Consider the following 6,310-nt stretch of genomic DNA (forward strand, 5'->3'; position numbering starts at 1 on the left):
TTCTGACTCCAATCATACAATCATACTCTGTCATTGAGTCTATTCCAACTCACAGGGACTTTATATAGGGTTTTCTGGACTGTAGATCTTTATGGACAGGTAATGTAATAGTTCTCCTTAGAAACTGGAGTTTCGATGGCCAGTGCTCTAATCACAGTGCCACCAGGATTTCTGTATCCTCATTGTATTAAAAAACAGAATAAAAACCAACCAGGTGTTGTTTTAGTTTGTGTAGAGGTGATTCTGGCTCAGAGTAAAACTGCTTCTCTTGTGTTAAAAGAGAAGAGCAGGGCTTATTCATTTGATTCAGCAGGGACCCCATATCGACCGATGAAATAAAACTTAAAGTACAAAATGAAACTTTTTTTTTCAGGAACACTTCCTTACTTTACTTTTCCCTCTTTTCTGCTTTTGAAAGGAGTGGTTGGTTTCAAAATATCAAATGACACTCAAAAGCAGATGTAGACAACACCAATCATTGGCATAGCATGGAGAAGGCCACAAGTAAGGACCAGATAGCAGCAGCAGGTGACAAATGGGAAGCGATTGAAGCAGTGGTTATACAGGTTCACACGAAGCTCAAAATATGCAGCAGGTGATGCCCTACTGTTAGTACAGGTTACATCAGTCACTACTTTAGTGGGTACCCTCAGTGTGTTTGTGTTTAGATTCTGTACATCAAAGCAATTTCCTCCAGTGAAGAGCTCATGGCTTACACGAAACACAGGGTTGCTGGAGGGCACTGGACCCGTCCATTAGTTTCTTAAGATGCTGTCATAAATCTGATAGATGTACTGAGAGACTTCAGAAGCTCTGCACTTCAGTGACAATATATAATTGGGTTTCCTGACTGGATAAAAAGTTTGGCCAAAATCCATTTCCCATGAGCTTCAGCGATTGGTACAGTATGTTCTGCTCTTCCATATTTTGCTTGGCAACAATATAAACATTGCTGTTTTGCAATTTTCCGGAAACAGTGTTGGCATTTAAATGACATTTCTTCATCTGAAACTGAAGTTCATTTTCATTAGGAATATCCTTCCATGTTGCAAAGAAGATCTGGCATTCCATTTTGCCATCTTCTACAAAAAGCATATTGAATGGAATGAGGTAGCTGAAGTAGAAAACATCTGTGTTAGTCTGGGTAGACTAGAGAAACAAATCCATGGACACACATATGGGTATAAGAAAGAGATTTATGTATGAGCAATTGGACATTGAGAAAACATCCCAGCCCAGTCAAGATCAAGTCCATAAGTCCAATATTAGCCCATATGTCCAAAACCAATCTATAAAGTCCTCTTCAGACTCACGAAACACATGCAATGGCACCGAATGTAGAAGATCACAGGCGAGTGGGTAGAAAGTCTTTGGATCCAGTGGCATTGGAAACATCTCAGTGCTGGGAGGTCTCTGCATGGCTTCTCCAGCACCTAGGGCTGCATCAGGGTGGGTCCATGTGTTGTGGCAGCTGCTTGTCTCCCAGGGTGTGAGCAGAGTCTCCCACCTCCAAGGAGGAAATAGTGGAATTCCCAGAATCCTTAGGGGAAGGCTATGCCCACACAGAAGCCTCATTGGTTATGACCTGATTGACAGGCTGGACTCCACCCCTACACGCTTAATCCTTAAATTGACTGTTATATAACTACCACGACATCCATATTATTTTTCACAACCACCTGCAGAAGTTCCATCTTCATGACTGGGTCTAAGGTGTTGAGAAGAAGGGAGATGTCAATGCTCTGGTTTGGCATCAGTGGTGTATAGATGGTCAGAGGTGTGCTGGGCATGGCACCAAAGTTATTCTTGTTTAACTGGATGGCAAAGTCTGTCATGTGCTGCAAACCTGTGTGGGTGAAGTTCATTTCCATATAGATGTCGCCTTGATGGTAAGTGAATGTTCCTGAAATCTCCAAGCCTTTAAACTTTGCTGCAGTCACATATTCTCCTGTTTCTGTGGAAAATTCAAAAAGGTCATTCAGCAGTAGTAGGTGGTCAGCAGTAGTAGGTGGAAGAGCAAATTTTGCAGGCACTGAAGATGGGATGCAGGACTGCCCAGCCAGACTATCTAGTTCCCCTGCCAAGAGATCCACTGCTCCCATTTGCATGGAAGACACCTGTGGCTCATTGACTGGGAGACTAAGATCAAGATTCAAAAGATCTCCTTGAGGAATCAAAAGGTTGCCTGAGTAAAGAAGCTGAGGTTGTTCCAAGTTGGTTGCAGTGATCGTGCCAACAGGGTTGTCACCAGAATCAGTGCTTCCATATTGAATGGGTGTTTGTTATGGATCCTAAGACTTCCTTCTACAAACGCATTGGGAAGCTGATGGTACACAGAGGCTACAGAGTCAGTGTGACAGATTAGTTCATCTAACAAGGTTGGCTCAATAAGGTCTGTTTCCTTGGAGATCAGTGGTTTCTCAGACAAGACTACTTCTTTGGCAGTGACGGAATCTGTTGACAGAAGGTACCAGTGAATGTAGCCCCAGTTGCAAAGTTCAGGGTTACCAGAGTCCTCGGTTGCCGAACTTTCTAGAATTCGTTGATTCCCTTTTCATGCACAGAAAACATCGTTCTAATACTATTTTCTCTTTTTACATGTCCAACACACACCAAACATACATCTTACCTAAACAAATCCACAGGTGTAGTGAAGTAAAAATCTATACATCTATGGAATTGTATGTTCTTGTCCCCTGAAAATGTATCACGATGCTTTTCTCACATTAATAAATGGTCCATGAGATATTAATTTTAAAACTTTACTCTTTCCTGTAATTACAAGGCATTTGAATTACCAATGATATTGGAGGTTTTCAGAATTATAGGGAGAAAAAATCAGAAGCAAAGTTCCAAGTCACATCATATCACTTGGAGACTGGGAGACTGGTGACAAGAAGCAGAAAGTTAGTGGAAGTAGCACTGTGCCATGGATCAGAAATACCCACTGAACTCAGAGACGTGGTGACATGATGATTCGGGGTGGTAGTAACATAATCTGTTGTCAATTTGAGAGAATTAAGAGTGAGGGAGTGGAGTTTAGCCTGTCAAGCATGATGCAGTTTGATGACCACATTTTGGAGGCAGGAAACAGGCCACTCCCAGAGAGACATTCTTGTTGACAAGCCACATGGAGACTGACTGATGGAAGTCAAAGCCTCAGAGGTGAAGGAACCACGTGGAGAACCCTGCCAGCACTGAGATGCCTCCTCCACCACTGGATCCACAAGACTTTCCCCCCACCAGCCTGTGGTCTTCCTACATTCAGCATCATTGCATGTGTTGCGTGAGTCTGAAGAGAAATTTATAGACTGGTACTGGACATATGGGCTAATATCAGACACACGGATTTGGACTGGACTGGGCTGCTTTCTTAATGTAAAATTGCTCTTGTACATAAAGCTCTTTCTGATACACATATAAGTGTCTCTGGATTTGTTTCTCTAGTCCACCTGGACTAACACATTTTGGTACAAAATGAGAAAGAATTAGGAAATTAGCTCTACTACTGTCTGCAACTCAATGGGACAGTTGGAACAAATTAAATCCATGTTGATAGAGGGAAGTGGAAGACTGTCGGCTGTTGATCAACTCTGTAAATGTACCATATTTAATTGAGATTTAGTTTGTTAAAAGGCATTTCCCATTGCCTCATTTGCATGTGAAAGTTGGACACTGAATAAGGAAGACCGAAAGAGAACCACTGCGTTTGAATTGTGGTGCTGGAGAAGGTCATGAAAATACCCTGGCCTAACAGTACAAACCAGTGTGTGTTGGAAGGAGTGAGGCCAGAGTGCTTCTGTGAGGCAAGGATGGCAAGACTTTGTCTTGCACACTCTGGACAGATTGTCAGGAGATAATTCCTGGAGAAGGGCATCGGGCTTGGTAAAGTGCGGGGGCAGCAAAAAAGAGGAAGGCCTCAGAGAGATGTATTGATACGGTGGCTGCAACGATGAGCTTAGACATAGGAACAATTGTGAGGTTGGCGCAGGACAATGTAATGTTTCATTCTGTTGTGCATAGGGTTGCTATGGGCTGGAACCATCTTGATGGCACCTAACAATAAGGATAAACCAGCTCTACAGTAAATTCATTAGTAAATTCTATTGTAAATTGACACCTGTTAATTCTTGAAGATCTGGGCCTGTGAGAAAGTCTGTTCTAGGGGCTCTCCCTTACCCCACCCCTGCCAGTAGCATACTCTGGGGTGCTGTAGGAGTGGGGCCCCACCAGAATCATGCTTCTTGGGGGACCCCTGGCACCCCCCCCCCACTGGGAGCATGCTTGGGGGCGGCTGTAGAAGTTGGACACCACCAGAAGTATGATTCTGGGGTCTCCCTCTAGCACCTCCTGAAAAAAGCATGCTCAGCAGGGTGGGGTAGGAGTGGAACCCCACCAGAAACAAGCTCTGGGGAGCTCCCCCTGGCACCCCCATCAAAAGCAGTCTGTAGGGAGGTGTAGGAGTGGTATCCTGACAGAAGCATGTTTCTGAAGGGATACCCCCCTTCTCCCCCTCCCATCCCACCCCCACCCCACCAAGCAGGCTCTGGGGGTATGTAGGAGTGGCACCCAGGCAGAAGCGTGCTTCTGAGAGGGGCTCCTCCTGCCCCCAACCCCTACCAGAAGCAGGCTCTGGGGGGTGGTGGCAGGGGTACACCACCAAAGCATGCTTCTGGGGGGCTCTCCCTGGCAGCCCCTCATGAGAGATATGTCTCTGGTGGGCCATGTGGGAATGGGAACCCATCAGAAGCCTGCTTTTGTGGAGCTTCCCCTGGCACCTTCCCCAGAAACATAGTTGGGGCAGGTATAAGAGTCGGTCCCAGTCAGAAGCAGGCTCTGAAGAAGGTATAAATGGAACCGCACCAGGAGAATGCTTCTGAGGGCTCTCGTTGCCCCACACACACCAGAAACATCCTCTAGGGGGATTGTAGGAGTGGAATCCTGCCAGAAGCATGTATCTGGGGGGCTCCCCCCAGCACCCACCGCCAGAAGCAGGATCTGGAGAAGGGATGTTGGGGTGGGACCCTGCTAAAAGCCTGCTACTGAGGAGCCCCCCTAGGACCCCTCACCAGAAGCATGTTCTGGGGAGGGGGTGTAGGAGTAGGACCCCATCAGGATGCTTTTGTGGGGCTCCCTCTGAATCTGCCTGCAGAAGCATCCTACAGAGAGGGTTGTAGCAGTGGGACCCCAAGAGAAGCATGCTTCTGGAGAAACCCCCTTGCATGCTTGGGGGGCTCCTTGAATCTCTCTCTTAAAGTATTCTCCCCCTTGCACTCCACCAGAAGCATTATGTGGGGGGGGGCTGAAAGAGTGGGGCCCTGCCAGAAGCATGCTTCTGGAGCTCCCCCTGACCCCCCCTACAAGAATTATGCTGTGGGGTGGGGGAGGGGTATAGGAGTGGGATCCCACTAGAACCATTCCTCTAGGGGGCTCACCCTAGCACCCCTCCTCAGCAGCAGCCTCCCTCCGGGGTTGTATAGGATGGGACCTGAGCCTGCTACAGAGGAGCACTCCCTGGAACCTCCCTCCCCTCCAGAAGCAGGCTTTGGGAAGGGGCGTGGGTGTAGGTGTGGGACTTTACCAGAAGCATACTTCTTGGGGATCCCCCTGCACTCCACACCAGAAGTAAACTCTTGGGGGGGGGAGTGGGAACCTGCCAGAAACGTGCTACCTAGCAGGCTCGGTTTGGGTATAGGAGAGGGACTCCACTAGAAGCATGCTCTGGGGGGGGGGGTGTAGGTGTGAGACCCCTCCAGAAGCATACTTCTGGTGGGCTCCTCCTGGCACGCCCTGCAAAAAAGTAGGCCCCACTCCCACACTCCGGATGGAGGCATGCTTTTTGCTGGAGCTGGTGGGGAGCAACCCTACAGGAAACAAAGATTTCTCCCGAGTTGCCTCCCCCAAATATATGCCAAACTTAGGTGCTTGCTACGTATGGTAAATGACTACACTTGGAGGCCAAGGAAAGTAGTAGGTCAGGGGTTATTCTCCCTGGGGGTTATCAGCCATCCAGAGCAAGCAGACAACACTGTTTATCCCACAATAAGTAGGGCGGAGAGAAGTTCATCGGTGGGGCTTCAAGCTGAGTGCCCTGTTCCTTGGGAAGGTCTGAGACTAGGACCAGCAATGGCCCTAACAGGGCCTTCCCTGAGCCACGGGGAGGTGAGTGCCCAGAGTAAAGGGCTCAGCACAAGGGCAGACTGGCCAGGATAAGCCGTGGACTCAGCCTGCGGAAGGGACCGGTGGATACCTTCTTAGCTGGAGCTTGGAACACTCACGGCTGGCAAAGTTGAGTTCAATGGCTCCGGTG

General features: G+C 47.8%; 1 pseudogene; it reads right to left on the reverse strand.

Moving 5' to 3' along the window:
- Positions 1 to 653: 653 nt before the first annotated feature.
- Positions 654 to 4,239, reverse strand: LOC142457190 (AP-2 complex subunit beta pseudogene; annotated as a pseudogene).
- Positions 4,240 to 6,310: the final 2,071 nt, after the last annotated feature.

This window comes from Tenrec ecaudatus, chromosome 9 (genome assembly GCF_050624435.1).
Source record: "Tenrec ecaudatus isolate mTenEca1 chromosome 9, mTenEca1.hap1, whole genome shotgun sequence".
NCBI lineage: Eukaryota > Metazoa > Chordata > Mammalia > Afrosoricida > Tenrecidae > Tenrec > Tenrec ecaudatus.